Below are 10,415 nucleotides of genomic sequence, written 5' to 3'. Positions count from 1 at the left end.
AAAAATAAAAAACATGACTTTTATATAAATATAAAATGAAAATGTGTCCAAATTTAATTGACTTGCTGGTTAATGAAGTTTCCAGTAAGATGGTAAATCTGGTTCAAAGACTGTTTTATGGGCCTCCCTGGTGGTGCAAGGGGTTAAGACGCAGCACTATGAAGTTATCCGCAGCCACTGCAGCACGTTCGATCCCAGCCAGGGAGGTGACACACATGGCACAGCAGACCTCTTGCTGTTGCTCCCCTCAGCAGTGTATTTCAGTCAGTCTGCCTGTTCTGTTCCCCACTCTGTCTTTGGTGTGTCCTCTCACCCCCTGCATCTCTGGCCTGTACCCCAGCTCTTGTATGCATAAATTAATAAATCTTTAAAAAAAAAAAGACTGTTTTGTGAAATTGTGGCTTATATAGGCTTTTTTTTTGAAAAAAAAACTTACAATCAGATCGCTAGGTTAGTTAGAGATAAAATTGGTTAATGTCCTTACAGAGTAATAAACCATAGCTTTTTTTTTTTTTAATAAACCATAGTTTCTGAGTTTACTAAGTAGTGTACTAGAACTGACTCACACTCGCTGATTATTAAATATTCAGGAGTTTTGTAAGTTAGCTCCTCTCCGCCCAGCCAGTTTATCAATGCATCATTGATGTTATTTGTACTGGGATGAAATTATTTATATCTCTACACAAATTAACATTATTTATATCTAGACACAAATTAACACATTAGTAACTAATTCTGCAGAGCCTCAGGTCTTCATAGTAAAAAGTGAAGTCAAACAATGGTACATTCTTCTCAAAAATGGTATCATCCTTCGGGGCGCCTGTTAAACAGTGCTTCCCCATGGCATTGAAGAAGGATGCAGTCATCCTTTTTACCTCATTTCCAAGTTTTGAATAATTTTCTTGATACTAATTTTCCTCCAACCTCTCTAGCTCCTCCTTTCCAATCTTCTTTATGGACTTCTTTTCCCCTATTTTCCCTTAAGTAATGTTGTTCTTCAAGGTTTTATTTTCAGATGTTGTCTGAGGCTTGCTGTCTTTTTGCTCCTTAGTCTTCCCCCATCACTGCCTGATTAACTACTACTCATTCTTTACTCTGCCTATCTCAGGTAAGCCTTCCCAGCTCCCATGTGAGATCAGATTTCCCTCTTTCAAAGTACTTACCACCATTCTAATAAACAATTCATTTTTGTAATTAGTTATTTAATGTTTTTCTCTTCCATTTGATCACAAGCTCCATGACAGCAGAGAGCACGTCTATCTTTTTCACTTCTATAATCCTCTGAGCCTAAATAATAATTTGTTAAATGAATGAATGAGTGAAATAATCAGATGGTTAGATGGTAGCTCATATCCCCTTTCATGACTTCAGTTTTCATCAGCATATTGGTGATTAAAAGAAATGTATATTCCCAATTGTCTTTCTCTTTTAAGACTGATTAACAAAATCATATTCATGGAAAGTATCTTGTTCTATTCTAGACACCATAACAGAACATCAGAATTCCATAGATATTTTGAAATGCCAAAGGAGGCACACAATTCAGCTAGGAAATAGCATTTTATTGTCTACAAAGTGTTGGGAGACAATTCTCCATTGGGCGCTGCTTTTTTATGTCTTGTAAGTAGAAGCACCAATAATTTTTTTTTGAAGATTTATTTATTTATTGTATAGAAGAACTGGGGTGTAGGCCAGAAGTGCTGGGATTGAGAGGATTTACCAGGGACAGGGTGGGGAGCAGAACAGGCAGATTTACTGAAATACATTGCTGAGGGGAGCAGTGGGTGAGACAGGAGAGGCCCGCTGCTGTTAGCTCCCTGGAAGGGGATCAAACTCAAGCCATCACAGTGATAAGACTTAGATTTAATCCCTAGGTCCCCAGGCACCAGGCGGCAGGCCCAACAGTCTTTGATTCTGTACTGTCATTTCAAGGTACAACCCAGGGAAGTAGAGATAGAGAACAGGACTGTTTGCTGAGCAGTACAATAAAGATAATGTCTCCATGGGTCAGCAGTTGGGCTATGGACCTGTTTGCAGCTCATAATGCAAAATTTGTGTTTCCTAAGCTTGGTTATACTCTCCTGCAATGCAACCCACTGCATGTAGGGGTATCACCTGGCCCTCATTGGGCCACCCATAGGATCTGGAGTCAAAGAACTAGTGCAAGAAAACAATGATCCTTTGCTGCTGCCATTGTTGTGAATAACAAACTTTTCTTTGTCACTAACCCAAGAGTCTGATTTCTGGTCAGTATCCACAAAACTGGGGCAGAATAACTTGTTAGCATGAAAATAGAATAAAAAATCTCAGATTCTCCACAGTTTTGACACGAAGAAATTATTCATAAATACTCATATTGTTTGGTCATCAGAAGCAAATGTGTAAGCATTTTATATCGTAATGTAATTTTGTGTTTACAAATAGATGTGTTACAGTGTTTTAGTTATGGCTTAGAAAACTGGGAATTTTGAGTTGACGTGTAATTGATTATACTTTTTACTCTTTAAAGAAATCAACATAGACTCCCCACTTGGGTTTCCCACAGAGTTTCTAATTCTAGAAGAGTGTTTCTGATATTGAGCGGGAGATGCCTGTGCATTTGTTCATATTGGTGATTTGGGAAGTACCTTAAGACCATTTTTTTTAAAGATTTACTTTTATTTACTTATGCAAGAACTGGGGTGTAGGTCAGAGGTGCAGAGGGTGAGATGATTCACTAAAGACAGTGGGGAGCAGAATAGGTGAATCCCCTGAAATACACTGCTGAAGAGAGCAGCGGGCAAGACAGCTCTCTGGCCAGAGATCAAACTCATGCTGCAGTTGCTGCCAATAGCTTGATAGCGCTGAGAGTTTAACCCCTGCGCCACTAGGGAGGCCTAACTCCATTCTCTTAAGTGAAGCTTAGCATTGAAAACAGCAATAGCAAAGGCAAGAGCTGTGTATGTTATTCTTTTGCATTCCTGTCAACCTTCTTATAAGATTTGGTACAAGCTTCTGTCCAAACGGTATCACTTTTTCAATGTGGTAGATTGTAATTTCCAAAATTGGCTGCAGTGATAGCTTCCAACACACATTGTGCAATTGGACCTTGTCGTTTCCTCATGAAGAATGGAGTCTATTTCTCCATGCCCTTAAATCTGAGAAGTCCCTGTGACTGCTCTGACTAATAGGTTGTGGCAGAAGTAACACTGTGGAAGTCCTGAGCATAGTCCTCTACTAGCCCAGCAACTCTGCTCTTGCTTCTTAGAATGCTTGCTCTTAGGCTGCTTCCTCTCATAACTCAGGCTTATTGTTGTGATAAGCCACTTGTAGGTGCTCTGGGTAACAGCTTTAGCTGTGCGCCTGACTAAGAGTTGGCACCAACTGCCAGGGAGATGAGTCGGCCATCTTGGATGTCTGATCTAGTTTAGTCTTCAAGCAATGGCCATTGCGTGATAACTGCAGTTTCATGAGAAACACCAAGCAAGGATTGCTGAACTAAATCTGGTCAGTCCATAAAACCATGAAAGAAGAGAAATAATTGTTGTTTGGGGGATGTTATACAGCATGTTACACAGCAAAGAGAACCAGAAAAATGAGGGTCCTAAAGAAATCATTTCATTTGACCCTGTTGTTCTAAACCTATCCGCAAGTGCTTAGAATCCTTAAAAACAGGAAGCAAGTTTTATTTAAGATCTAACATGGCAGCTTGTACTTAAACATTATTGAATATTTTCATGAATTAACGAATGATTGTACATAAAGTAAATATCAATATAAAGCAGCAGTCTTAATCCTAGATTAAAAAAAAATGCTTATTGCTTACTTACAAATGAAAAATTTGGAAATAACCCTTCTTTAATTTAAATTTATCTAGCCTCTTGGTCATGGCCTGATCTCTAGACCATAATCAAGGCAACATGTTTGATCACAAGTTTATGTAGGAGGAAATTCTAGAACTGGTTTTGCTATCATTGGGCAACAAATTAATGTTGTTACGGTAGCCCAACATAAAGCCTCTTTCATCACACTTTTCAAAACTTGAAAAGAATACTATATCATGATTCTTGGAATATTGTCTTGAGATCTCCGAGGATAAAGGGTCTTACCAACAAAAGATAACTGTGAAGCACAGTAGTAACAGCAATCTCTACTACCCTCCCTCCCTAACCCCTGGTCAATTAGCCCTCACTATGTGCCACTTTCCTCTCACTCCTGTGCTTCAGCCTTGCTAACCTTTTAAGTCCTCAAATATACCCTATATCTTCCTGCCACAGGACCTTTGCACATGCTATCTCCACCTCTCATCCCAACTCTCCGTTTTTTCACTTTGCCACACTATTCATAATTTTGCCTTAGTTCAAATATAGGGTACTCAATAAATCCACCTGTTCTATTCCCTACTCTGGTGAATCCTCTGACCCCCTGAACCTCTGGTCTACACCCCAGTTCTTCTATGCCCAAAACAAACAAAACAAAACAAAAACAACACACCACACACACACACACGCACACACACACAAATCTACAAACATAGGGTACTCAAAAGATGCTTTGTCTGGTGTCTATACTTCTGGAGAAGTGCCCCATTTACATGCTCTTATAGTTCTCTATATTTTTCCATCACAGCATATTTTGCAATAGTAATTACTTTAATTGTTTAATTACTTAATTTCTCCTAAGATGACCTTTTCACATGTTTAGGAGACCATCTACATACTTACACTATGCATGAACATGACTTTGCTGTCATCAACATGACTTTAATCTTTCAGGAAACTTTTGAACAGGAAGAAAAAGTTGTAAATTACTTTATTGTTGATTTCAGAACCTTCCTGAAAGACCCATTAACTCTTCAAAACAGAGCATAAAATGAGGCACCAAACTCCTACTCTAGAGTCAAGATGGGGCACTGGACACTGTGCTAAGGATTAAACTCTGTCCATGACATTCTGAGCCAAAGGGCTGCTGGGAAGGGACTGGAGCTGGGTGACCATATTGAGTGGAACTTTTAAAAGAGAGTGAGAGAAATGGGTTCTGAAAGACCCATTAATTCTTCAAAATAGGACCTCCCTGGTGGCAAAAGGGGTTAAGACGCAACCTATGAAGCTATCCGCAGCCACTGCAGCACGAGTTCAATCCCCAGCCACGGAGCTACCCACATGGCACAGCAGACCTCTCCTGACTCACCTGCTGCTCCCCTCAGCAGTGTATTTTAGTCAGTCTGCCTGTTCTGCTCCCCACTCTGTCTCTGGTGAATCCGCTCACCCCCCTCCCCCACACCTCGGACCTGTACCCGAGTTCTTGTATGCATAAATAAACAAATCTTTTAAAAAAATTCTTCAAAATAAAGCATAAAATGACAATATACACATCTAGATTCTTTGCACCCCTTGCTTCAGTTGCTGTGTGAACCAACCCTAAACTATTATCCACTGCTAACCAAGCCCTTCCTCTGTTGTCCGTGAAAGACCCACCTAAAACCAGAAAGTTATAGTTCAATAAAGCCCAATTTTGTCCTTACACTCCTTTAAAATACTACAAAGGCTCTCAAGATGGTGCTCTTCCCTACAATAGAAAGCAACAAACTGGTTTTGTTGTATTAACACACTGCTTTGGTGATCTTCTGGAAGGCATTCTTGATGCTAAAACATAATCAATGTGCATATTTAATAGAATAGCATTTTTGGTTTCTTTCCCTTCCTGAAAAACCATTATTAAATTCATGATGGGATCAAGAAAGCCATCCCTTTTATTACTGAAACAAACAAACAAAAAAATCAAATAAATAAAAAATCAAATAAATCGTTTTTTAAAAGATTTATTTATTTATTTATTTATTTATTTATTTATTTATTTATACAAGCACTGGGTACACTCAGAAGCACAGGAGGGTGAGAGAATTCACCAGAGCCAGAGCGGGGAATGGAACAGGCAGACTGACGAAATACACTGCTGAGGGGAGCAGCGGGCGGCAGGAGAGGTCTGAGTGCCATGTGGGACCCTCACCCGGTGGCCGGGGATCGAACTGGTGCTGCAGAGGCTGCAGGCAGCTTCACAACCCAGCACTCAACCACTGCACCACTGGGGAGGCCCAATAAATAAATCTTTAAAAATAAATTTCAATGATATTCTTCAAAGAAATAGAACAAATATTGATGAAATTCATATGGAGCCACCAAAAACCCTGAATAGCCAAAGCTCTCCTGAAAAAAAAAAAGGGAATGGAGCTATCACACTCCCAGACTTCAAGCTATACTACAAAGCCATAATAATCAAAACTGCATGGTATTGGAACAAGAACAGACACACTGACCAATGGAACCAAATGGAAAATCCAGAAACAAACCACAGATTTACAGTCAACTAATATTTGACAAAGGAACAAAGAATATGCAATGGAGCAAAGAAAGTTTGTTCAATAAATTTTGCTGGGAAAACTGGGTCGCTACATGCAAAAGAATGAAGCTTGACTACTACCTCACACCATGCACAAACACCAACTCACAATGGATTAAAGAACTAGACATAAGACCTGAAACCAGGGCCTCCCTGGTGACACAGTAGTTGAGCACTGCCCGCAGCCTCTGCAGCACCAGTTCAATCCCTGGCCGACAGTGAGGGTCCCACATGGTGCGCAGACCTCTCCTGTCGCTCCCACTGCTCCCCTCAGCAGTGTACTTCGTCAGTCTGCCTGTTCTGCTCCCGTGCTTCTGACTGTACCCAGTGCTTGTATAAATAAATAAATCTTTAGATTTATTTAAAAAAAAAAAGACCTGAAACCATAAAATATATAGAAGGATGGGCAAAACACTACATGACATACACCTCAGTAACATCTTTAAAGACACATCACCCTAAGAAATGATAGTGAAGGCAAAGATAAACAACTGGGACTACATCAAATTAAAGAGCTTCTGTACAGCAAAAGAGACAATAACCAAAACAAAGAGACACCCTACGGATTGGGAGAAAATTTTTGCACACAACATTATGAAGGACTGATCACAAAAATCTACAAAGAGCTGAAGAGACTCAACAAAAACAAAGTAAACAACCCAGTCAAAAAATGGGCAGATGAGCTAAAAAGAAACTTCTCCAAAGAGGAAATGCAAATGGCCAACAGGCATATGAAAAAATGTTCAACATCACTTGTACTCAGGGAAATGCAAATCAAAACTACCATGAGATACCATCTTACGCCAGTGAGAATGGCACGTATTAAAAAAACTAGCAACAACAAATGTTGGCAAGGATTTGGAGAAAAAAGGAACTCTCTTGCACTGCTGGTGGGAGTGCAAACTGGTCCAACCACTATGGAGAGCTGTGTGGAGATTCCTCAATCTGCTAAAAATGGAGCTTCCACATGCTCCAGCAATTCCACTGCTAGGTATTTGCCCAAAGGACATAGAAATATTAATTCCAAAGGGCACCTGCACCCCTATGTTTATAGCAGCACTGTTTACAATAGCTAAGCTTTGGAAACAACCCAAATGCCCAAAAATAGATGACTGGATCAAGAAGATGTGGTACATATATACCATGGAATATTACTCAGCAATCAAAAAAGATAAACTTATGCAATTTGCAGCAACATGGATGGCGCTGGAAGGGATCATGCTCAGCGAAATAAGCCAGAAAGAAAAAGAAAAGTACCAGATGGTCTCACTCATAGCAGGAATCTAGAAAACCTAAATAAGGGACCAGGTAAAAGACCAATAATAATAAAGTAAAAATCAAAATCAACAAGCAACTATAAACCAGAGACACACTAGAGGGTGGGGCGGGGGTGGAGAAGGGAGTAGGATCATAGCAAGGGTGGTGGGAATTGTATGGGAACTATAGCAAGATGAAAATGTATACATTGTGCAAAAATGAAAAATGATGTAAAATATATAAAGTTTAAAAATTAAAAAAAAATAAATTCATGATGGAAAGCGGTGATGTTTTATAGTTAAGGAAATACAGTAATTGATTGATAAATCTGTCTCATAAGAATTTAAATTCTCTTTTTTTCATAATGGATGAAAAATACAGAAGCCAGTGGGCAGCTGCGCTAAGGTGTCGCGATGGCGCTAGAAGGCAGTGACCCGCGGGCCTTGACGTGGAGGAGGACGCCTCCCAGCTCATCATTTCCAAAGAGTTTGAAACATCTGAGACTCTTCTAAATTCTCAGGGTCATATGCTTCTGGAGCATCGAAAGCAGCAGAATGAGAGTGCAGAAGATGAACAGGAACTTTATGATGTCTTCACGAAAACTTTATTACTAATTTTTTAAGATTGATTTATTTATACAAGAACAAGGGTACAGGCCAGATGCGTGGGAAGTGAGAGGATTCACTGGAGACAGAGTGGGGAACAGAACAGGCAGACCGACGAAATACACTGCTGAGGAGAGAGCAGCAGGCGAGGCAGGAGAGGTCTGCTTCGTCACGTGGGATTCTCGCCTGGCCGGCAGGGATGGAACCCACACTGCAGAGGCTGCAGACAGCTTCACAGTGCTGTGCTCAACCGCCTGTGCCACCAAGGAGGCCCTTCATGAAAACTTTAAACTACACGCCTGCTTCAGCCGTTTCAAAAACAGAGAGAACATTGCCAGTGTTAGTGACTTGTTGCTCCAGAAAAAACTTCGTAAGTTTGAATTGGCCTGTTTGGCCAACCTTTGCCCAGAGACTGCTGAGGAGCCCAAGGCTCTGATCCCAAGTCTGGAGGGCTATTTGAAGATGAGGAACTACAGCAGACACTTGATGATATCCAGACTAACCGCAGCTTTCAATATTGATCTAACATCACTGTTGCTGAAGGAACCACAGCCATAGCCAGACACAAAGATCTGAACACTTCGAAGGACCTTTGTGTGAAGCTGTGTCTGAACCTCTGGTTTGCTGCTTAGTATCAGGTGTTCTGTGATCACTGATTTAGAGGGGGGGAACCTGCCTCTTCTGAGCCATTTCATTGAAGTCACATGATCTGAGGCTAGCTGAGGGAAACACTTTAGACAAACATTACATCTTTTGTTTGTTGAAACAGGAAATAGGCCTTTTTTTCTTTACAATTTGTGGTTTGTGTTTAGAAGAACACCTTTGGCTCCAAATGAACTCATGATTCAAGGGAAAAGTTGGGGAAAGAACAAAATTGTCTTTAAAAGTAGTAATTTTATGTCAACTGCTAGTTAAGACAAAAATAAAAATATTTTTATAAATTATTTCAATATTTGAAATAAGATTTCTAAATCACCAATGTTCTTAACCAATATTTGAAGGAAATAATATTTTTGTTCTTAGGCAGCTTCATTTCTTTGATACATACCAGTGTTATCAATTGAAAGATGTGGATAACAGAAGTGTCTATTCCACAGATTTTTTTGGTTTTCATTGACATAACATTGCATTGTAACACATAGGTTTCAGATGTGTGTCTTTGAAAATCAAATGCGTATATATACGGGATTAAGTTCACCACTAAACGTTCAGTTTCATCTTTCATCGTATAATTGGCTCTATTTAATTTTTGAAACAGATTAGATGTCAAACCTTCTCCAGAAAGCTTAATCAACCTTTTCTGAAAATTGTAGTCATTCTGGTTTTATTAAAACCTGGTAAAGTTTAAAAAAAGAGCATTACTGGGGCCTCCCTGTTGACACAAGGGGTTGAATGCCAGCACTATGAAGCTATCCACAGCCACTGCAGCATGAGTTTGATCCCCGAACAGGGAGGTGACCCAACATGGCGAGGCAGACTGCTCCTGTCTTGCCCGTTGCTCCGCTCAGCAATGTATTTCAGTAGATCCGCCTGTTCTGTTCCCCACTCTTTCTGGTGAATCATTTCACCCCCCGCACCTTTGGCCTCCACCCCAGCTCTTGTATGCATAAATAAATAAATCTAAAAAAATATATAAGGAAGCCTTCATGAATTTGCCTGTCACCTTCATGCAGGGGCATGCTAATCTACTCCGTATCGTTCCAACTTTAGTATATATGCTGCTGAAGCAAGCACAGAATTTACATTCTCCATAGGACACAGACCTGGTCAGTTTTGTTCACTGGTTTATCTCCTTGTCTGAGCAAAATAGGTGCATGCTTCATACATAGCTGTTGAATGAATGGGTGCATTAATCAGTAGAGGATAGATTAAGAAGCAATTCTCACTCATTAGCCTTTGGGAATGAGCCTCTTGTGGCAAAGTGAATAGGAAAAGATCATCCCACATTCTCATCCTTCCACTCTCACCAATTCCAAAGAGCATCACACGGTGCATAGATTTCTACATGCAGCCCTGATGGTGACCTCATGTAGTCATACAGCTGCTTTTCTGCTGGTCATGATTTGTCCAGTCTAGTTATGTCCTATCACATTAGAGAAAATAGAAGTTGTCCACAAGGGTTGCCACTGTTTGAGAAGGGGGTGAAAATGAGTTCCTCGGAGCACGTAATGTATC

General features: G+C 40.2%; 1 non-coding gene and 1 pseudogene across 1 annotated transcript; one reads left to right on the top strand and one right to left on the bottom strand.

Moving 5' to 3' along the window:
* The first annotated feature begins 8,048 nt into the window (after window positions 1-8,048).
* LOC119259842 (DNA-directed RNA polymerase II subunit RPB4-like) lies at window positions 8,049-8,761 on the top strand (annotated as a pseudogene).
* Window positions 8,762-9,868: 1,107 nt separating this feature from the next.
* Window positions 9,869-9,974, bottom strand: LOC119259997 (U6 spliceosomal RNA). The gene has a single exon (XR_005128642.1). It is a non-coding gene; the product is annotated as a U6 spliceosomal RNA (small nuclear RNA).
* Between the last annotated feature and the right edge of the window lie 441 nt (window positions 9,975-10,415).

The sequence above is a fragment of the Talpa occidentalis genome, unplaced genomic scaffold (genome assembly GCF_014898055.3).
Source record: "Talpa occidentalis isolate TD23 unplaced genomic scaffold, MPIMG_talOcc4v2.1 talOcc4.5, whole genome shotgun sequence".
Taxonomy (NCBI): domain Eukaryota; kingdom Metazoa; phylum Chordata; class Mammalia; order Eulipotyphla; family Talpidae; genus Talpa; species Talpa occidentalis.
Note: the sequence above shows the minus strand (reverse complement) of the source record. Positions and strands in the feature narration are given on the sequence as shown.